Here is a 24,505-nt window from a genome sequence, read left to right as displayed (position 1 = left end):
CTGGAAGGTCCTGCTACTCGATAACCACTTGAACCAGAGAGGCACCATTAGATTAGAATTAAAAAAAATCATTGCAAGGATTTTTCTGTTTTGCAGTCTTTGTCCAGCTTTTGTGTTCATATACGTTTTTGCATTTAACTTGATGGCAAGAAAATCACTTCCAGGCTAAGCATATACACCAGATCTCATTCCAAAGTGATATAAAATAGGCAAGTTAAAAAAAATGTTCCCAGCCGGAAGCTACATTAATATGGAAGTAGGATTGAAAATATATAATTAGTAAGTGATGGGAAAATACATTATGGGAATGTTGCAAAACACTAGTACTATACATCCAGGAAATTCAGAGTGAAGGTTAAACTTAAAAGACATCTAAGCATGTCAAGATATAAAAATTAGGACACCCAGACAGCCTTAACTCTGCCCTGTAGCAATATCATGCAATAACCATATGAATATTATTAAAGTATGTTGATGTTTATTATCTCAGGTTAGACAGAATTTAACGTCTTGGAAAATCAATTCATTCTCTCTCCTGCCATTTCACCCTTCCTCCTCCCCTGCACACCCTCACATTGTTTCACCAGAGGTGACACAAAGACACAAATATAGATTATGTCTGGGATTTCCCTGTTTTGTGTATTTATTAGCAACCTGTGGCCTCAGTATCGAGAGTTGCCAACTGGAAACAATGCTGGCCACCTAACCATGGGCAAGTTCTGACCTCAGTCCGACTGAGAACTGTGGGAGATGGCCGACATTTTGAAAGAAGACTCTTCTCATGGAATTCTCTCTCGTATATTGTTCATCAGCCTGCTAAAGAAGAAACTTCCGGTTATGATGAATAATGGGAAAAATTATCATTAATCCTAGAACAAAACATCTTTTATGCCACTGAGTTTTAACTATAAGAGAAGTCTAAAGTATATGCATTGTTCCCCTATTAAGATAATTCTAGAGAAAAAATGTCTGCTATATTTCCTAAAGGGTTCATTTTTAATTAATTTTAACCCAAATTAATCAATTTACTTGAAAATTCTCAGAAAATTCATTCTGAACTCAAAGCTTAAGTGCTATAATTTTGAGGATGACAAATGATATTCTTCATAAATAAACTGGTTGAATTCCTGCCTTAAGTGTAAAACCCAACTCAATTTTAACTATGGAACAGTGAGCAGTGATTCCATAATAAAGCTTAAGAAATGTTTTTTAAACATTTATGCTAAATGCCTACTGACCCTTATCTACAGTAGAGCACTGAAAATGCAACACTAAAGTTATTACACAAGTTAATGAGGCCTTAAATTGAGAGATTTTAAAAGATTCTAGTGTTTTTCAGCAGTACAGTAGGAGGCTGTTAAATGCATAATCTTTCTGCACAACAACTGAATTTTTAAAATAGGCCTCTTAGACAAGTAGCTTAGCCACCTAAGAAGGCTCCATAGTATGAGAAATATCTGTCTTGAAATAATTAATTTGGAACATCGTAAACATCTAATTTCAACAGGTCAAAATATTGTACTTTATTTTGGCTTTTTGTAATAATTGAGGTTTATTTACTCTTTTAATAAAATTATCCTTTCTGCAAGTGTAGTATTAGGCATGTTAATTATAAACTACTTTGCAGAATAACTTAGAAATATATAGACAGTGTTGTTTCAGTAGGCCTTTTCCTCCTTTTATTTGGCCTGAGGAGGAGCATTGAGATTGTTCAGGCTGACTTTCAAACAACATTACAAGGTATTGCAGTAGAACTGCAAACTGGAAAGAGGCTGATGGAAAATAAACACAGTGAACTGACTCTCCATTGTCTTGCTCCTCGCATAGTCACTTTTCACTCACTTTGCACAGGATAAAATGGGTACATAAGAACATAAGAATGGCCACACTGGGTCAGACCAATGGTCCATCTAGCCCAGTATCCTGTCTTCCAACAGTAGCCAATGCCAGATGCTTTAGAGGGAATGAACAGAACAGGTAATCAAGTGATCCATCCCATCACTCATCCCCAGCTTCTGGCAAACGGAGACTGGGGATGCTTCTGAGCATGATTTTGCATAGCTGCCCATCCTGGCTAATAGCCGTTGATGGATCTATCCTCCATGAACTTAACTAGCTCTTTTTTGAACCCTGTTATGGTCCTGGCCTGCACAACATTGCCTGGCAAAGAGTTCCACAGGTGGACTGTGCATTGTATGAAGAAATACTTCCTTTTGTTAGTTTTAAACCTGCTGTCTATTATTTTGACTTGGTGACCCCTAGTTCTTCCGTGATGAGAAGGAAGGCACATCTAACATTGCAAAACAAAACAAAAACCAAAACACAAACAAAAATGTGTCAGCGAGCCTCACAGCCTAGGTCAACTGATTTGGACTTTTAGCAGAAGCATTTACTTACTAGCAGTGTAGATGTTCACACTTGGGCTGGTACCTGGACCAATCCCCCTTACCAGATCTAAGAGTCCGGGCTACTCTGCTATTTTTAGCCTTGTAGCATAAGCCCCACAAGTCAGTTGACCGGGCTCAGATTCACAGCCCAAAGGGGTTTTTTTGTTTGTTTTTTTTTGCTGTGTAGATGTATTCAGTGAGTACACAAGATGCAAGACAGTGGAGAATCAGGCACTCTATATTTGAAGACATGCATATAACAATAAAATTTTTAATCACACCATTTTATTATGCCATGAATCCCACTGCAGACTGAGGGTAGAGGTTGTTTGCACAGCACTGGAATTCAAACTACAGTAGAACCTCAGAGTTATGAACACCTCAGGAATGGAGGTTGTTCGTAACTCTGAAATGTTCATAACTCTGAAAGAAACGTTATGGTTGTTCTTTCAAAAGATTACAACTGAATATGGACTTCATACAGCTTTAAAACACTACTATGCAGAAGAAAAATGCTGCTTCCCCCTTCATTGTTTTAGTAGTTTACATTTAACACGGTATTGTGCTGTATTTCCTTTTCCTTTTTTTTTTTTTTTTTGTCTCCGCTGCTGCCGCCAGATTGCGCACTTCTGGTTCCAAATGAGGCGTGTGGTTGACTGGTCAGTTTGTAACTCTGATGTTCGTAACTCTGAGGTTCTACTGTAACTGAAAGTAACATATAAATATGCTTTTTCAGAGACTGAAAAAAGCAGTAGTGCTTTGTTCTTTGCTTTGTCTTACTGGACCAAAAACATAAAGCACAGTTTTATTATAGGCAGAGCTGGTAGCACTACCTATAGTCAAGGAGGCCTGACACTTCCCGTTATAAAACACCATTTTCAGTTGCTTATAACTTTGCCATTGTTTTTCAAACCATTCTGGCTGATGTTTCCATACCAAATATCTGGCTCAAATTGAAATTTTCCCTTCCTGATGTTCCATTCCTCAATATTTTGGGGGGGAAAAAATTTTGGTGAACACTTTCAGTTAAAATGGTTCAGCTTTGAATGTGTTGTTTTGCTCATGTTAAAAAAAAAAAAATCATGCCAACATCTATACTTAAAAGCACTAGTGCCTCCATAATTTGAAGCAGGCACTTCACAGTGGGCAAGGGACTCACTCTGGTGCAGGAGCGATGTTTTTTGCTGTCCCCATGTAAATTTGCAAAACCATTATAAACCTCTAAAAGATCAATTTGTGCACGTGCAGTAGAGGTTTGTCAGAGTTTGGCAGCTTTGAAGATGCCATCTGCAGTAAGCATGCTACATCTCCTCATAGTTCCTACAGGCTGTCCAGACCACACATACTCCATCCCCTCAAAGGGGCTGAGCATGCTCCAGCCCAAGGTTGCAGGGACTGAGCAGGACTTTCACTGCAATTATAGATTCATGCATTCCAAGACCAGAATGGACCACTGTGATCAATGGTCTGACCCTCCATATAACACAGGCCATAGAATTTCCCTCAAATAATTCCTAGAGCAGAAACATCCAATCTCGATTTGAAAACTATCAGTGATGGAGAATCCACCACAACTCTTGGTAAATTGTTCCCATAGTTAATTATGCTCACAGTCAAAAATGTATCCCTTATTTCCAGTCTGAATTTGTCTAGCTTCAATTTCCAGCTATTTGGATCGTGTTATATCGTTCTCTACTAGACTGAAGATTCCATCAAATATTTTTCCCATATAGGTACTTACAGACTAATCAAGTCACTCCTTAACCTTCTTTTTGTTAATCTTAACAGACTGAGTCTATCCCTGTAAAACAGATTTTCTAATCCTTTAGATCTGTCCTCCTGGCTCTTCTCTGAACTCTCTCCAATTTATCAATATACGTTTTGAATTGTGGACACCAGAACTGGGCACAGTATTCCACCAGTGATCACATTAGTGTTAAATACAGAGGTAAAATTACCTCTCTACTCCTAATCAAGATTTCCTTGTTTATGCAACCTTGGATTGCATTAGCCCTCATAGCATTACACTGGGGGGCTCATGTTTAGCTGATGATCTACCATGACCCCCAAACCTTCTTCAGAGTCAGTACTTCCCAGGAGAGAGTCCCCCATCACCTAAGTATGGCCTACATTATTTCTTCCTAGATGTATGTATCTAATCTTAGCTGTATTAAAGACACATATTGTTTGTTTATGCCTAGCTTATCAAGAAATCCAGATCGTTCTGTACCAGTTACCTATCCTCTTCATTATTCACCACTTCCCCAATTTTTGTGTCATCTTCAAACTATATCAGTGATTATTTTATGTTTTCTTCTAGATCATTAATAAAATGTTAAATATCTCAGGGCCAAGAACCAATCCTTGCAAGATACCACTAGAAACACAGACACTCGATGATGAGTCCCCATTTTAACTCACATTTTTAGACCTACCAATTAGCCAGTTTTTAATCCATTTAATGTGTGCCATGTTAATTTTATATCTTTCTAGGGTTTGTTTGTTTTTTTAATCAGAATGTTGTGCAGTGCCATGTTGAAAGTCTAAGTATAGTACATCAACACTATTACCTTTAACAACCAAAAGTGTAATCTCCTCAGAAAAAGCAGCAAGTTAGTTTGAGAGGATCTATTTTCCAAAAACTTATGTTGATTGGCATTATATTATTGTCCTTTAATTCTTTATGAATCAATCCCATTGCTACTCCCAACTGCCACTGAGGTACCAGAACTGAGAGCACTGAGAACTCAAGGGAGACAAATCTCCCTGCTCCCCTCAAGCAGCCTGATGTGAATGCAGAGGGATGAGGAATGGGCAGGTGTGGTGGTTGGGCATAAGGAGAGAGATAATATTTGCAGGAACCATGGATAAGGTAGAGCAGCGGGAGAGGACCCTGGGAGGGTATATAGCTGTATAGTGGGAGGGAGGCAGGAGCTGGGGTGAGGTGGGGGTTAGCATGCTATTTCACCAGCACCACCTTCTTTTCTATCACTGTGTATTGTAGCAAGCCAATTTCCCAATAAGACTCAAAAGAAGATGTCTTTCATCATGCTGCCAAGTTGGGGCAAGGCAAACCTCTGGGCACTTGTGAACATCTGGAGTGGTTAGGAAATTCCATTCTAGCTAAATGTTATTATTTGGAACACACTGGTCTCCGTACAGGTGTCTTACCTTACTTGTTTCAGTAAGAACTGCAGGGAGACAATAAAAGTGCTCAAGATCCAATATAAGGATAACAAAAGGTAGTCAATGGCACAGAGAAAAACCTGCCCATTCAAAACGAGCTGTTATGTATTTCCTAGACTCTGTCATAAGTGCAGCCCAAGATATCTCTAGGCAGCACTGAAGTGCTGTGGTGGTGAGGTACCAGGAGGATTGAAATACCACCAAATATTTTGGAACTGCCCCTAGCTCTCTAACAAAGGCCTTCCTCTACAACTGTACACCCATCCCAGCACTATCTCTGGTGTGTTTGATGGTTTTGCTGCAACAACAGTCCTTTGTTCTTGTGGCTTAGAACATTCTTTCGCCTTGATCTGGAGAAACTGGAGAAATGGTCTGAAGTAAATAAGATGAAATTCAATAAAGACAAAGTATTCCACTTAGGAAGGAACAATTAGTTGCACACATACAAAATAGGAAAGGACTCCTTAGGAAAGAGTACTGCAGAAAGGGATTTGTGGATCATAGCAGAACACAAGCTAAATAAAAGACCACAGTGTAACACCGCTGCAAAAAAAAACAAAAAAAAAAACCCCCATCATTCTGGGATGTATTAGCAGGAGTGGTATAAGCAAGACACGAGAAATATTTCTTCTGCTCTACTTCGTGCTAATTAGACCTCAACTGGAATATTGTGTCCAGTTCTGGACACCACATTTCAGGAAATATGTGGAGAAATTGGAGAAAGTCCAGAGAAGAGCAACAAAAATGATTAAAAATCTAAAAAACATGACCTCTGAGGGAAGATTGAAAACATTGGGTTTGTTTAGTCTGGAGAACAAAAGACTGAGGGTGGGGAATGTGATAGCTTTCAAGTACATAAAAGATTGTTACAAGAAGAAGGGAAAAAAACTGTTCTCTTTAATCTCTGATAATAGGACTAGAGTCAATGGGCTTAATTTGCAGCAAGGGTGATTTAGGTTGGACATTAGGAAAAATTTCCTGTCAGGGCAGTTAAGCACCGAAATAAATTGCCTAGGGAGGCTGTGGAATCTCCATCATCGGAGATTTTTAAGAGCAGGTTAGACAAACACATGTCAGGGATGGTGTAGATAATACTTAGTCCTGCCTTGAATGCAGGGGACTGGACTAGATGACTACTCAAGGTCCCTTCCACTCCTACGATTCTATGATATGCTTCTGAAACTGATGGTCAGGTCATAAGGTTACACCTGCTCCAAAGGACATGTTATAGTATATAAAGAAAGACTGCAACCATCATTCCATGTGGCTTGACACTTCAGGAGAATGCCTAGGCCGTTTCTATATTTCAATGGGGGGGAGTAGTATTCAAGGATTATAAGGTTTACAGCTTTTTTTCCCCATCATTCAAAAATAGCAATTATGCAGAGGAAGGCCCCCAAATCTCTCTCCTCTCTGTTTTACAGGTTCTGCTCCTCCCTTTCTAGGTAGCAATTACATTTTGAGGGCATGACAGAAAGCTCCTGACTGGCAGGGTAAAGAAGAGGGCTGCACCAAGCAGCAATCACATTAAGTGGTAGCTTTACCACATGGGTTCATCAGCCTATCTCCTGCTGTCATTAAACTGATGTTAAACTTTTTCTGCGGTTATGTACTACAGACCACATATGAGAATAATTAACAGCATTTTATGCTCCAGCAGGAAGCCCACCAGATTATCTGAATAATGCTGATAAAAAAAAAAAGGTCCCCACACCTTTTTGTCAGCATCACACACCATGTGGGATGAAAGCTAGTAAAGGTTCATGGGGAGGAGAGAAAGGACATGAGTTGTTGGAGAATTGCAATGCAGTTTATTTTGATTTGAGGGTGGCATTTGGCCCTAACCGTGGACACTGAGCAATTGAAAATCTGACCCTGAGCTCTATGGAAATCTGGCCCTATAAGAAACTGGCTGCACTAGAAAGTTTTGCTGCTTTAACTATATTGGTATCACTAAAGCAGCAAAACACTCTGATGTAGATGTAGTTATGCTGCTATAAAAGCACCTATACTGCTATAGGTTATCTAGTTCAAGAAGCAAAATAAGATGTATTGATATAATGCACTTTTATACTAGTCCAACTCCATTCACTATGTATACTATAGTATATATACAGCATACTATAGTATAGCTATATAGATATCATACATACATACATCATACCATTCACCAACAATTCTAGTGGTGTCACTTTCAAGCGGACACCAAGGCTAATATTACTTCTCGTTGAATGGCTCCAATTCAGAAATTATCCCTGTTCAGGAAAGCCCTTAATCAAAGCCCATTGAACTTAATCCAACTCCATCACATGGTTAAAAGTTAAGATCGTGCTTAAGTGCTTTCAGAGTCAGGGCCTATATGAGGAAGATGGCATTTCAGTCACTTGCTCCTAATGATAGAAGTATATCAAGTGTTCAACAAAGGTACCATTTCCTTATCCTTACTTCAAATCCCCCACCTTTTAAACATACTGCGCTAAATTCAGCCCTGGGATAAAAAGGCACAACTCCACTCCAGTCAATTGTGTAGACTTGCTGATTATGATAAGGTATCTGGGTATGCGCATGCACATACCATGATTAGGCCCTTTCATGATTTTATTTTTAATTTTTGTCTCAAATGTAATATTCAATATTACTTTTTGTGTTTAATGCATTACCAGTGGTCTTCTTTCTCTTCCAGCTCATCAGTAGACAAATTTAAATCCCCTCAAAATCTGTTATAAGTAACATTAAGTTGTGTATCAAAATAAAAGCCAGGAAATTTAGAGTGAGGCTTGAAACTCTGTATTGCAGATGACATCTACCGGTTGAAGTCCTTTACAATAATCAGGAAGTTATGGGGTGAGCTAAGAACACTAGATGATCTTGCACAGCATATATAATGCAAGGTCTCAAGACCATATGGTGAGTTAAATCTGAGAATTTCAGTGAGAGGCTTCAAATTTCCTGCCTCATATGGGTTTAAAGCCAATCTCTTAATATTACTTCAACATAGCCATTTTTAATGCTTTACATATAAAATACTTGCAAAGAGAAATAATGTAAAGTTAAATCAAACAAGAAACAGGCATCATTTCCTTGCGTTCTTGTCAATTTCCATACAAATATATGAACAGACAAGCTAGTTGTGGTTTTTTGTTTTGTTACACCATCTCACTAAACTGAAAGGAAAGGAAGCTTTGTAATTTCCAATGTTACGTCTGTGCTTTTTCGCCTCACAGTTAGGGGATCTATTAATTTATTGAGTAAAAGAGGTATTACGGCAGCTTGACAGAGAGATGTCTCAGAAGCAGGCAAAAACGAATACTTGCCTAAAAAAGTGTCAAAATGTGGATGTGCCTCCAATAATTTAAAAAATGGAAGGTGATAAGTTGAAAATGTCAGGTAATTGGCAGACAGACAGAAAGTTAAACTGTGTCCTCAGTGAAGAAAATTAACCAGCAGCTGCCAGCAGAGGCCCGAAGGTCATCTGAATGTCAGAATCAAGTAAGGGGCAATCATTCAGAAGAGGTTCTCTGCTGATATTTGCCCTCCCTGGTCATTTTCAGATCTCCCAGGAACTGCCCTGAACTACTGCCAACATGTGTTCATTTCTAAAAATTACACAGATTGTGATTTATTACCCATCACACTATAAAAATCCATTGTGAATTAAATCAGCCCTTTGTTTAAATTGCTACTCTGCAATACGTATCATATCATCATAAATGACATTGAAGTTATAATCTACAGTAGTCTGCCTCAGTCACTGATAAGGCTCCACCAAGGAACGATCAATACTTACTATTCATTTTTGAAATTATCTTCACATTGATCCCTGAACAAGCGCCAGCAACACAGAGGCACAGTGGCTTTAATACAATAATTATATAAAGGTTTACAGGCTCATCCTCCCAGCCAATAAAAGCTGTCAGCTGGCAGGGACAGTTACAATCCCATAATCCATCAAAATGCTGTTCTGTGACCTATGGGCTTCTGGGCTTTTGGTAGACCTCGATAAACATGCTTATAGAAGCGAGAATAGCAACAAACACTAGCAAAACAAAAGCATCAGATTTATATTACTGATTACAAAAAATATCTCCTATAGCACTTCACTCTCTTTATCACAGCAACAATGAAGTGCATTTTTATTGTAATTCACCAAAGAGGCTAGGATTTTTTTTTTTTAAAACATGGTGTGCGCATGTGCAGACTTGGTCTTTTTTTTTTCAGTGGGTGACTTTGAATCAATTATAAACTGTAATGAGGTAAGCTCCTATTACTAGTACTAGATATAGGGTTATTCAATAACTAAATACCCTGTGCAGAAGAATAAGACAACACAGAGCCTGACAGTAAAATACTGAAAGAACATAAGAATAAAAGGAAGCTACCCTACAGGAGTAAATGGAAATCCAGATTAAGTGGATTGAGAATGACTGTGTAGCATCCAGAGAAGATGCCATGTCATTTGGTGCACATGTGAATTTGTATTTTCATTCAGAATTAAACAAATCAGTAGATTTTTTTTGTTTAAATGGCAACCTTTTCAAATCAGACTCAATTCATATTTAGGAGGGAACTGGATGGGTCACAACCAGAGCGCCCACTGAGATTTTTTAAATGAAAACAACTATACTCTATATAGCTGTTGATTCAAGAATACTAATAAAACGCATTAGATTTGTGGGAGAAATTTAGAAGAAGGAGGAAGAGAGGAAAGACTGGGGAGGAAAAGGAAGAGGGGAACAAACTGGGAGTGGCTGGCACATTTATCAGATGTATATCCCATGCATCCCATATTTTTGTTTCCTCTATGCATTATGCCCCAGTTCTACCTGAACCCATATTCTGCTTCTCCACACTACTGTGTTAGACAAGAACACAGCCTCAGCGAAATGGGGCTAAGATACCAGGCTCTGACACATGGTCCAAATCCATCCTTTAAATTCCTTCTTTGGCTTGTGGTGACAGTGATAAATGTTTTATTGTCTTGATTCTACCCCATGGATAAGTCCCATAGAATTTGATAGAAAATTACATTCCTGTTTTAAAAAATTCTATATGCTGGAATTAAACAAAGAAGAGTCTTTAGAAAGGAAGTAATTCTCAAATTCTATATAGTTTTATAGGGTTTTGATGCAAAAGGATTCAAAAGGAGCAATGATGCTTTCGCCAGCTAAGGGCCTGGCCCTTAGCTTGATTTTTCAAAGACATGCAGCAAATATGGGCTGTCTTTAATATCAACAGTACAGCAGTATGAAGATGCTGCAAACTGAAAATGTGTATGGAGTGGAGAGGAGTGCACTATTTTAAATCTTTTTATATACAATTTTAAAACATCTCATGCACTAAGTATTTGACAAGACAAATCTTCTAACACAATCTGTCTCTATGATGCTCTTTACCATGGACTTGCTTTAGCAGGATTTTTCTCTTACACACACACACACACACACACACACACACACACACACACACACACACACACGGATTTTTTTTTAACATGAAGTACTATTTGACTCCTGCAATGTGTCCTTTGAAAGGCTGCTTACTTGTAATTATTTCAAAGACTAAATATATTTAAATTGTATCCCCCCAAAAAGCTCTCTCCATTGACAGCCATAAAAGACACAACAGCTGTCATCCATTAGCATGCAACGGTAACCAAAGTAACGCCGTGTAATAAAATCAGATTCCTGCTTCACAATGAAAGGATATGCAAGTGGCTTTTGTGAGGTCAAGTGTGTTGCCCCCATTCTTTAAGTACTTCCATATCTGTAAACTTTGTGCCCTACTAATAACTACTTTTTCTTAGTCTTTGCCCATTTAATAAACAAGGGAACTTCCAGTGTCTTTCTGTCTGATCTCTGAGAGAACATGCACTTAGGACCATCCATTTCCTTGTGTGATCACAATGTAAAGCTTTGCATCTTTTTAAGATGCCCCTGCTGTCTTAACAGGGACTAGAAATGGCATTGTGAGGATCCAGGATTATTGTATCAAAATAATTTCCATATCAAACATCCTCCATCTTCTAACAGCTAACTCTGCAAATTCAACCTTACATAGTCAAGTTAAGATGGGTTCATTCTTTTGTTATTATATCAATGCATATAGTAAAGGATCAGTAGGCCAAATTCTGCCGTCAGGGAAACCCCAGATTATTCAAATTATTCTTTCAGTGACACCTGTGTAACCCCAGTCCCTTCAATTAGTTTGCACAAGTAAGACTGATTAGTCTTATAATTGGGAATTAATAAACATTCCTGTTAATGATGCAAAGGCAGTGAGAGAATTCTGCTCACTTCTTATTGACTGCATTAGTTCTACAGTCCTAACAGGAATAAAAAAGCAGTAAAAACATTTTTATCTGCAGTAAAATGATAGGATTCTGAATACACTGAAAGAAAAGATTTGTTGAGTAAAAAGGTACCTTTTAATTCTTATTTGGGTATAGCCCTGGTCACCAAAATGGACTTCCCATCCCAACCACAGCCTCTTCTCATTTCTGTAGCAATTCTATGTGTATTACAGCAGTTAGAGTACAGAGAAGATCTATTAAGTCAACTATTCTATCTCCCTGCCAATGCAGGATTGTTCCCTACAGTGCATGTAGGCAACAATATGCCTAAAGAAGGACAAATTATAAAATCAACCCTCCATAATTTGGGATTTGTCATCCAGTTATGTGAAAAGATTGGAGTAATTTGCCAACATAAAGCTGGTCTCATACCGTGTACTGTCGACAGTTAGTATTGTAATGATAATGAACCTATCTCTACAGAACTGACACAGTTGCATAAAGTGGTTTTTGAATCTGATATTAACAGACACCCAAAACAAAATTGAAATATTCTTATACATTTAAGGGTTTAATATAAATAGGTCTTTAGAAATACAAATGATCCAACTGATGTAAGAAGGTTTTAAAATGAGACAGTAAACGTTTGCTTTTTGCTAAAGCTTCTTCAGAAAAAAAAAGTTGCATGAAATTTAAGTAAACTAACAGCAACCGGTTTGGACATTTTAAAGTTACAGTATGATGGCCCCATACAGATATTTTGAAGTTTTATATCTGAATCTTGTATAGAAGCAGTGCTCAATTCTAAGAGTGAAAGGGAAGAGAAGAGGTGGAGATGGGTCAATTGGGAAGATACATTTTGTTTTGGATACACTGGGCCAAATGCCTCTCTCGTTTAACTCCTGACAGTTGCACCAGAGAGGATTTTCATTTATTAAAAGACATGAAAGACAAAGATTCAACACCGACATGACATGAGAGAGATATGTTAATAAACCAAAACTGGATAGGGAATTGTAGAATCGGGATACAGCAGAACCTGGGAGTCATCACAACATGATAGATAGGTGAGCCGAAAGCTTGGGAAAAGATGTTATAGCTTAGGCTGAGTAATGAAGGAAAAGAGGAAGGAACCATCAGAGCCCCAAGACATATGGAAAAGAGGAGAGGAGGAAGATCCTCTACAGGAAAAAGAATGATTAATTGCATCAAAGGCAGAAAGATCAAGAACAACAGGTAAGTACCCTGGTGATGGGACAACACTGTCCTCTGATGCCTCTGAAATTATGCAGAACCACTTCCTTTTAGTGTTCAGCCTGTATTTTATTGTAAATGCTTCCACCAACGTAAGTATAATGTAACATCATGGTGTAATGTTAAGTATAACGTAACTTCATCTCTACATCTTTCAGTCCCTCTTTACTAGGGCTGTAGGAGGAGCAGAGATCTCCCTCTTTTGGGAGTGCTTTCATTCTAGACTCATCTAGCCCTGTCCTCCGCACCTTGGTAACTTTTCCTTCCTGGCTTTTATCAGGTTAGCCAGCTGAAGGCTAATTAGTTCCTCACCTCCCTGGCCTCTCCTTTGATTAGCTAATTGTTCAATCAGCCGTCACAGGGGGAACTAAGTGGGGCTTCAGTAATCAGGTCCCAGCACTCTGTCACAGTCCTGCATGATTTAGCTAAGCATACGTGACCTTGGTGAGGGTGTTTATGGTGGCATGAGGTGGGTGGAAGTGGCACTGAAGGGATTTCAGGACTAGTAGTTTAAGTCAGTAGAAAGTCAGCATGCTCAAAGATTTTGGAGACAAAGAGAGGAGAAAGGTACATGGAGAGACAGATGAAAGTTAAATAAAGTACTTTTCAACTACAGAAGCTTGTCTGTAGCCCGACAGAAAAGAACCGAAAGGGGGAGAATGGTTAAAAATATGAGGACGCTAGGAAGAGCAAGAAACAGAAGAAAACATAAGGATGAAGTTGTATGATTAGAAGCAGTTATCAAAACTAACTAGAGGGGGGTGAAATTTTGTAAACAGTTTTTTATTAAAAAATGCAGTTACATTCACAACCCAAAACTATTGGTGAATTTGACATGAATTTGCTAAATAATTTTCTCCCCATCCCTACCCCACCTCCCCAAAAAAAGTTTTAGGATACAGGCACGAAGAAGAGGAGAACAAGATGGTGGCATCTCCCTTGTAACCTTTAGCCCAGAAAGTTAAGGGTAGTGGGATGTAAGAGACCTAGGTTCAATTCATCCCTTTGCCTGGCATGCAGCAGGGATTTGAACAGAGTTCTCCCATTGCATGAGAGTGTCCTAATCCACAGGGCTATAGGATATTCTAAAGTAGGTCTCTTTCAATTTGTCCTCTTGTATCACAGAACTAGACAATTAGTGGAGAAGTCTGAGGTAGGGACCATTGAATTGTAGAAGTAAATGTGTGGTTACTTAGGTTATGTCGGAGAGAGGACTTTGGATTCTTAAATCATGGGATGTTGTTCCAAGAAGGATTTCTAGGAAGAGATGGGAGTCACCTAACAAAGAGAGGGAAAAGCATCTTTGCAGACAGGCTTGCTAACCTAGTGAGGAGGGCTTTAAACTAGGTTTGCCAGGGGATGGAGACCTAAACCTGGAGATAAGTGGGGAAGTGGGATACTGGAAGGAAGCACAAGGAGGAGGGTGCAACAGGGGAGGCCTCCTGATTCAGACTGAGAAAGTAGGACAATTGGCTAGTTATCTTAGGTGCCTGTACACGAACACCAGAAGCCAGGGAAACAAACATGAAGAATTGGAAATCCTGGCACAGTCAAGGAACTATGATGTGGTTAGAATAACAGAGACTTGGTGGGATAACTCACAAGTGGAGCACTGTGATGGACGGGTATAAACTGTTCAGGAAGCACAAGCAGGGGAGAGAAGGTGAAGGAGTTGCACTGTATGTAAGAGAGCAGTATGACTCCTCAGAGATCCAGTATGAAACTGGAGAAAAGCCTGTTGAGAGTCTCTGGGTTACGTTTAGAGGGCGAGAGCAACAAGGGTGATGTCGTGGTGGGCATCTGTTATAGACCACCATGAGGATAAGGCAGACGAGGCTTTCTTCATACAACTAACGGAAGTTTCCAGATCACAGGTTCTGGTTCTCATGTGGGACTTCAATCACTCTGACATCTGCTGGGAGAGCAATACAGCAGTGCACAGACAATCCAGGAAGTTTTTGGAAAGTATTAGGGACAACTTCCTGATGCCAGTGCCAGAGAAACCAACTAGGTTTCTAGCCTTGCTCCTCTTGACCTGCTGCTCACAAACAGGGAAGAATTGATAAGGGAAGTAGAAGCGGATGGCAACCTGGGCAGCAGTGACCATGAGATGGTCAAGTTCAGGATCCTGACAAAAGGAAGAAAGGAGAGCAGCAGAATATGGACCCTGACTTCAGAAAAGCAGACTTTGACACCATCAGTGAACTGATGGGTGGGATCCCCTGGGAGGCTAATATGAGGGGGAAAGGAGTCCAGGAGAGCTAGCTGTATTTTAAAGAAACGTTATTGAGGTCACAGGAACAAACCATCCCAAAGTGCAGAAAGAATAGCAAATATGGCAGGTGACAAGTTTGACTTAACAGATAAATCTTCGGTAAGCTTAAACACAAAAAGGAAATTTACAGGAAGTGGAAGCTTGGACAGATGACTAGGGAGGAGTACAAAAATATCACTTGAGCATGCAGGGGTGAAATCAGGAAGTCCAAAGCACAATTGGAGTTGCAACTAGCAAGGGACATGAAGGGTAACTAGAAGGGTTTCTACAGGTATGTTAGCAACAAGAAGATGGTCAGGGAAAGTGTGGGCCTCTTACTGAATGAGGGATGCAACCTAGTGACAGATGATGTGGAAAAAGCAGAAGTACTCAATGTTTTTTTTGCCTCCGTCTTCACAGAAGAGTTCAGCTGGCAGACCACTGCATTGGGCAGCACAGTATGGGGAGGAGGTGAGCAGCCTTCAGTGATGAAAGAACAGTTTCAGGACTATTTAGAAAAGCTGGACATACACAAGTCCATAGGGCCGGATGCAATGCATCCAAGGGTGCTGAGGAAGTTGCTGATGTGATTGCAGAGCCACTGGCCATTATCTCTGAAAATTCATGGTAATCGGGGAAGTCCTGGATGACTGGAAAAAGGCAAATATAGTGCCCATCTTTAAAAAAGGAAAGGAGGAGGATCTGGGGAATTACAACCAGTCAGCCTCACCTCAGTCTCCAGAAAAATCATGGAGCAGGTCCTCAAGGATTCCATTTTGAAATACTTGGAGGAAAGGAAGGTGATCAGGAACAGTCAGCATAGATTCACCAAGGGCAAGTCATGCTTGATCAACCTGATTGCCTTCTATGATGAAATGACTGGCTCTGTGGATGGGGGGAAAGCAGTGGACATGATATACCTTGACTTTAGCAAGCTTTTGATATGGTTTCCAACAGTATTCTTGCCAGCAAATTAGAGAAGTATGGGTTGGATGAATGGTCTATAAGGTGGATAGAAAGTTGGCTAGATCATCGGGCTCAATGGATAGTGATTAATGGCTCAATGTCTAGTTGGCAGCTGGTAACAAGTGGAGTGCTCCGGGGGTCAGTCCTGGGGCTGGTTTTGTTCAACATCTTTATTAATGATCTAGATGATGGGGTGGATTATACCCTCAGCAAGTTCATGGATGGCACTAAGCTTGGGGGAGTAGTAGATACTCTGGAGGGTAGGGATCGGGATAGGATACAGAGTGACCTAGACAAATTGGAGGAATGGGCCAAAAGAAATCTGATGAGGTTCAACAAGGATAAGTGCAATGTTCTGCACTTAGGATGGAAGAATCCCATGCACTGCTACAGACTGGGGATTGACTGGCTAAGCAGCAGTCCTGCAGAAAAGGACCTGGGGGTTACAATGGACAAGAAGCCCTATATGTGTCTTTGTTGCCAAGAAGGCTAATGACAAATTGGGCTGCATTAGTAGGAGCATTGCCAGCAGATCAAGGTCCCTTCCTACCCTAATCTTCTAAGATTCTATGAAGTAGCTCAAAGCAGAAGATTTAATGGTTAATGAGTGGAAAGGAGAGGCAGCGTGATTCAACAGCACCACAGCTTGCCATTTCAAAAAATCCTGGAGTGTAGCTTAGCATACAGTTTCAAGCAGAAGTATGGTAAGCTGCACTCTGGGACTTTCACTGCACCATAGCAGTATTCACAGTAAGCTCCTGCACAGCAAGGTGGTGCAGTGTAGTTTCACACCCTGGCTTGCTGTACAGTAACTTGCCATGTAGACAAGCCTTGTGACAGGTCATCACTGTACAAGTCTGAATTGCCTAGCTTGAGACTATGGGGCAGAGGAAATAGGAAGAGGACATAAGGCATCAACATTAGAAAAAAAGGGGAAAGGAGTCAGAGGTTAGTTGATGTTGGCCTTTCAAAGGGGAGAGGAGAGCTGACCAGGGTAGAAGTGAGAAGAGGAAAAAAGGGGGTACCAGAAATGACAAGAGTGGGATCAAAGGAGCCTAACAACACTGCTGTGACATTTAGGGCAAAGGAGTGAGAAAGGTGTTCATTTCAGGAACGAACATCAATTGAAGCAGAGTCAGAAAGTGAGTGGGAATGAGGAGATTGAATGAAGAAGGGAATGAAGAAACAGAGATAAAGACACTATGGATCAAGGCAGTTTTCTTGGAGATGGAGAAGGCTTTCCAGTTCTAGAAGGAACAGAGAATAACAACAGCAGGAGAATACTCAAGGGTAAGCATGAAACTGGCTTGATTGTCCTGCCTGAGAGAAATCTATGCTCTATATATTGTGTTGCCTATACAGTAATTAAAGACCCCTATACAAAATACAATTTATATCCTATTCATAGATTCCAAGAGGCAAAAAAACCCAAAAACCCAATATATGTAGAAGATCCTATTTAGACAAGTATTCTTTGGATATAAAGACATTAAGCAAAATGCAAGCATCCCGCATCATCTCCATTGCATTCTTTAAAATGATTTTAGTGGATTATTAAGGATTTTAACCATCCAATAACCTATAAAAATGTTCTTCTTTATTAAGGAAGAAAATTTGATAACTACCTTCATTTAGGAAGCATCTAAATATGCCTAAACATTGAAAAAAATTGAACAACACAAGTAAACAGGGATTTATTGCCCTTACTTTCATAGTTCTCCACAATTTAACTGTTCCCTACCTACCTGACCTGTTATCGCATCACAATGTTTACATCATCTTTGTTCCACCAATGCCTCAGTCACCCAATTCTCCACTTCTCCAGTAGGTATTTCTATCCCATCCCACCCTTTAAAAGTAGGCAAAAGCTCCCCATCAAATTCTGTATCTTCTAAGGGTATGTCTTCACTGACGGTGACAAATTCGCCACCATTAGATCGATTTATCCGGATTGATTAAGCAGAAGTGAAGACCTGCTCAATCAATCCGGAAGTCGATTTAGTAAAATCACCTCCACAAAATGTGTAGTGCTGCATCAAGGGGTACGCATTTCCTGTTGGCTTAGCGTAGTGGAGATGGCGCGCAGAACGGACTTTAGGAAGTTGATATAAGTTATGCAAGCTACTCTACGTAGCTCGCGTAACTCCCGTCGACTGCTGCTGAATTTGCCAGTAAGTATAGACCAGGCCTAAATCTCTGCTCAAAACCTATGCCAGAGTGCATACGGAACACTGCAACCTGATAACAGTTAGGCAAGCAATTTGTAATCACTGCTACCAACTGGCTAAGAACTGCACGCATCCTATTACATTTGTTACCTTATTTCCCCGGCCCTCCACAGCGTCTGCATGTTTCTATGGCTCTTTTGTGAGTTGTCTTTTAGATTTGGGACACAAGCAGTCTTTTATTATGTGTTTATGGGCAATACCTCGCACAATGGAATCCAGTCTCACTGTGGCTGTTAGGTAATAACATAACTAACAAGTATTTGCTACATTCTATGCTATTTGTTGAAAGGTAAATAGATAACTTATCTTTTGTGGATGAGAAAGGACCTAACCTCTTGCTTTCTGGCACATTGACTGGCAGTCTTAATGTCTGACATAAATGCTCCTCTGATAAGTCTCTCAACTTTCTATCAGATTTTTTTAAAACCAACTAGTCCCATCTCAGAAATATTGAATTATTTGACAATGTCTGGAGTCTCCTCTTGAAGAAATTTGATATTTAGCTTCTAATACTGATGTGATTCTTGTATCAAATCATGCACAAGTAAATACCTGGCTAAGATATTAACCATCAAAATACTCAGTACAGACTCCTCATTTACATGTTAAAAATAAAGGGTTCAATTTATCAATGAAATTTATAGCAATATTTGAAACAAATGACAATGGGAAGTTACCACCCCCACCCTCTTCCCTCACAAGTTTGGTGGTATGTATATTTAAGGCATACATTAGAGTAATGACCATCAAACATGACACTAACAAAAACAAAAACAAAAAAGCCCTTTAAACAGAGCAATTGCTCTTCAGATAGAAACTAAAGTCTCTTCCGTAATTAATCACTGGTGCTTCCCAGTAAACAAAACCCTAATTTGAAGAAATCCATCATCACTTTTTGAGCACAAGTAATTCTGTTTTATACCCATTGCTTTTTTGAATTTAGAAAGAAAGTTAGTCATATGTTTTTAAGAATGGGATAACCTGCTGCTTGACTGTTTTATCCACAATTGTGACAAAATAATTTTTGGTTTAAAAAATAGTAATAGACATTTTAAAAATTCTCCAAAAATAAAACTCTGACTACAATACAAGAACTTGAAAGAAGAGCCTAAAAAATCACTCATATTATTGAAGCGCAAACAATGAAACTTGAAGCAGAGCTCTCAACAGATGAAGCACAAAATATTAAAAAGGACCTTACAAAATGCAAATCTCCAGGATTTGACAACATTAGCAGCAAGTTATATAAATCTTTTCAGGAGCTTCCAGTGCCTCAAATATTTCAAATGTGCCAATTATCACCACAACAGGGAAAAATTGTCCAATTCCCATGTGAAACTGTATTCATGAAAATGATAAAAACAAAAAACAAAAGATTGACTGTTATGATGTATAACGTAATTTATCCAAACAGTAAAATATTGATAAAAGTAATTGCAAATCAGCTCTACTAAACAGAGCTAATTTACATTGACTAACATGGTTTTATTCTAGGGACAGCTATTAATTACAGGAAATGCCATATGGACCAAACCTATGATACATATAGTCCTGTATATTGCCTGTGACAATAGCCAGCAGTATGTGTATCAGAGGAACTCCACAGTAGGCAGTTATGGGGTAACTTGCCTCCCAAGAAGATCTCAACCTAATCTCTAGTAGTTAGAGATTGGTTTAAACCCCGAAACATGTAGTTTTAATCTCTTCCAAAACTCTTTTTGTCAGTATCAACTATACATATCTCAATATTTTTGTTATCCATATAAATGTCCAAACCTCCTTTGAAGCCTGGTAAGTTCTTGATCTCAGTGATATCCTGTGGCAATGAGTTCCACAACCTAATTATACTTGTGAAAGACTATTTCCTTTTATCAGTTTTGGCTTCACCATCTTTCAATTTCAGTGAATGTCCTCTTGTCCTTGTGTTATGAGACAGGGAGAACAGAAGCTCATAATCTATTTTCTCTAAATTGTTAGTTATTTTATATACTTTTATTATATATAATATTCTACAAACATTAAATGTCAACTATCACTTTTTTTGTAAATGGACAAAAGTACAATTCCTCTAGCATTAGATGCAGAGAAGATACTTAGATGCTATCTTTTTACAGTACAATAGAAATTTAATTGCATACAGGTATAACTTACATTAAACTGTTGTACAATTCTTCATGTAAATTACTTGAATGACTGCCACTCTGAGCTATTTTCCTTTCAAGAGTGGTACAAGGTGAAAGCATCCTTTGTTATTTCTTCTGTTTGCTTTTTTCATTGAATCTCTTGCAAAAGCCAGACTTTGGGTCCTCTACCTTACTATAAGCTCAAATTCTGCAGCATGCACACCTAAATTCTGCAGCAGTAACTCCTAAATTCTACTGCAATATTAATTTATAGCAGCTCGATGAAACACCTTTCATTCCCATTCCCTCTTACACCCAAACACGCATTTATGGGCCATACTTGAAAATATTAATTGATATGTAATTTGTCAAGGACTATTTTTGATGATGATGATGTGTGTGTGCGTGCTCCAGCTGGCCCAGCGATACGGGCTTCTGCTATTATGTTCTCAACGTAGCCCAGTTCAGCATCTCCTTCCCTGACCCTGCGTGAGCTAGGATGAGGGAAGCTTGCAGTCTGCTTCTACAGTTCATCTTCTCAGCTCTGCTTTATTCTGTAGGCCCGTGGCTCTCAACCTTTCCAGACTACTGTACCCCTTTCAGGAGTCTGATTTGTCTTGTGTGTAACCTCAAATTTCCACCTCACTTAAAAACTACTTGCTTACAAAATCAGATATAAAAGTACAGAAGTGTCACAGCACACTATTATTGAAAAAAAGTTTACTTTCTCATTTTTACCATATAATTATAAAATAAATCAATTAGAATATAGATATTGTATTTACATTTCAGTGTATAGTCTATAGAGCAGTATAAACAAGTCATTGTCTGTATGAAATGTTAGTTTGTACTGACTTTGCTAATGCTTTTATGAAGCCTATTGTAAAACTAGCCAAATATCTAGATGAATTGAAGTACATCCTGGAAGACCTCTGTGTACCCCCGGTTGAGAACTATTCTTGTAGGCAGCCTAGTTCTCTAGCCTGGTCTTCTGGCTCCCCACAAACCCTGGATATGAACTGGACACTCGTTCTGGCTCCTGACACGACCTTTTCTCCTAACACTCACATTCCTCCCATCTGGTTGCACAGAACAGTAAAAGCTGCATGTACTGTAATGTAATTTATTTCCCATTATGGGGAAATACCAAAGCAAGTTGCAGCTGCAGGCAGACTGCAGCAGGGCCAGAAGAAAATGCAAAATAACGAATTACACAGTGCAAAAAAAATAAGGCAAGCTAGATTCTGTGGTGGCTTGGAAAATTCCCAAATTTCACAGTCACTGAGTCCACAGAGCCCTGAGGGAGATGTCTGGGATCATTCACACCTCTGAGCCATTTTTTCAGATTCCTAAAAGAAGACTGGCCTACACATGAGATTTTTTTTTTTTTTTTTTGCAACTATAGGAATTAAAAACTTACGTTTTTAAATGAAAACTGAGATTCTGGACCATGATTCTGTGATAAAGGGCAAATTCTGTTGCAAATTCCACAGCTGTGGAATCAGAATACACATTGCCCTGACAAGAGTTACCAAAGATTCTTCAGAGATTCAGAGCACCATAGTTCATGATAAAGAATATAACTTTGCAGATGACATTTGCTTTATCTCACAAACCTTCATTCAAAGCCTTAAGGAAGTCTTAGTAACCTACCACACTATGTTCAGTTTTCATATAAATATGACCAAATAAGCGTCAATGCCATTAGGCATCTAGTGAGATACTCATTATTTTCCATGCTGGTAGTTTCCCCCACCCTGCCCCGCCCCAAGGGATTTAAACACCCCAGATTACAAATTTCACCCCCCATTTAACTAAACTAATTCCACCAAATCTACAATCTCCATCATGTGCTTTAAATCAAGACCTTCAAAGGTGGGTATAACTTATTGTCTATGTTTGGCTGAGTCAGCTTCAATTAGAAAAAAAAAAAAAGTAAGCTCCTTTCTCCACATGTAGATTTCCTTCAAGTCCGCCCAGTACTTTTTACTAGTTCATGATGGAAAAAGGCACTAGACAATTTATGAAACGATTTTATATAGCATAGATTAAGCAATCCATTTGTTTAACCTTGAAAGATAGAAAACTGAAAGGTGACATTATGTTTGAACAACTCAAAAGTAAATTTAATTTACTTTAATGGAATTTCTGTATTTACCTATGAATTAGATACTTCCTAGACATGATCACAACCGAGGAAGAACCAATTCAAAGAAACACCTAGATGGTGGCCTAATCCAAATAAATTCCTAGCTCTGCTGTGTACATTTTTCAATGAGAAACACTTGTAAGGATACATCCCAAGTTCTGTTTCCTGGATTTAAGTGAAGGATAAACAATAGCAGAAAGCACATTAATATCTCTTTGAAGCCTGTATTTGCAAAACTTCATAATGCAGAGGCTTTACTATTTTTCTTCTTTTTTGAACAAAATGAATCCACAGTTACATTTAAAATGCTCTGAATATAAATGTCCATCATCCTCACTCATGTGTTATTAGGGAACTACCATTATTAGATACATCAATTTTGGACACTGATCCACCATTTCATGCATACAACATTGGCAACTGATTCAGTATTTACCCCGCTATTGTACATTCTGGGAATCAATCCAAAGGACTCTCTCTTGCCCAGTCTTAAGCATATAGAATATGATGTCTGCCATGAACAGAAAGCATATCTTAAATTAACAACTGTACAAACAAATCCAACAGTACAGGTATGGCAACATGAAGTCTAAACCTGCTGTAATCCAATGAAAACATCACACCACATTAACAATGAAGAAAATTTCTATCAACTATGCGGCACACAGAGAAATATCCTCGGGCTTCACTAAAATACTAAAGTAATTGACTACCACTTTAAACTGTAGACGTACCTGAGTTATGCTCACGTCAATCAGTCATCGAAAATGTTATTTTACTACTTGGTGTTTAGATTTATAATGAAGGGGAGGTCAATGAGAGGGAAATTTTATTATTTAAAATTGTTACTATATTAATTAATAATTTGTTTAAAAAAAAAAAAAAAAAGCATGTTTACAGAGTACTTTTCGATATAATAGTTTTTCCTTCATTAACTGCAGTCTTATAACATTCAGTCTTCTCTGACTCCCATATAACTATCTGCTTTGTTTTGTTTTTATCTTGACTGCAGCAAAAATATAATTAGTAAAAATGTGATTGTTGAAAAATAGAACAATTTAGCAAAATCAACACTTCCTCATTTGGTTGACATGTCACATGCTAATATGTGGTTTTACAGTCAGTCAACCAGCATTAAAAGGAGACTATGAAAGGCTTGTCTTGCTGTAACGTGCACTACAAGTTTGTAAATATTTGGAAACACTAGCTGCTCTATGAGTGGGATATGTGACTATGCAATACAGAGTAGCATTGAAATAACAATATGAAGCCTCCGCAGCAAGCCCCTTGCCGGGATGTCAAACGTGACAGATTATTTTCCTTATCTCTCTACCTTTTTCACAGTTTTTCCCAGGGTATCCATATATTCATTTCTGACCATTTCCTCCTCCTGTTTTCTGATCTTTCTGGAACATCATAACAAAAGCAATGTGTCAGTTACAGCTGCTTTAAGAAACCATTTGATTAGGCAAAATTTGCTTTAAAACTGTTCCAGTTCCTTCTGTTCCCTTATTTGTCATGTCTTTGGAACCCAAAAAGGCTCATTCTATAAAGTTAGAGCACCTTTTAAAAAAAAAAAAAAAAAAAAAAAAGGAGGGAGGGAACTGGATTTTTTTCCAGAAGAGATAGTCAGAGGAATGAATTATAGAAGATATGATTAATCAGAGCA

The 24,505-nt window shown here is 38.7% G+C and overlaps 1 long non-coding RNA gene across 2 annotated transcripts in view; it reads right to left on the bottom strand.

The window, feature by feature from the left end:
• Positions 1-238: 238 nt before the first annotated feature.
• Positions 239-24,505, bottom strand: part of LOC137146260 (uncharacterized) — a 114,237-nt gene continuing 89,970 nt past the window's right edge. For both annotated transcript variants that reach the window (XR_010917880.1, XR_010917881.1), the window contains exon 3: positions 239-816. This is a non-coding gene — a long non-coding RNA (uncharacterized lncRNA). The remainder of the gene's footprint in view (positions 817-24,505) is intronic.

Source organism: Emydura macquarii, unplaced genomic scaffold (genome assembly GCF_026122565.2).
Source record: "Emydura macquarii macquarii isolate MOO-44397 ecotype Brisbane River unplaced genomic scaffold, CSIRO-AGI_Emac_v2 contig_431, whole genome shotgun sequence".
NCBI lineage: Eukaryota > Metazoa > Chordata > Testudines > Chelidae > Emydura > Emydura macquarii.
This window is presented reverse-complemented; position numbering and strand designations above follow the sequence as displayed.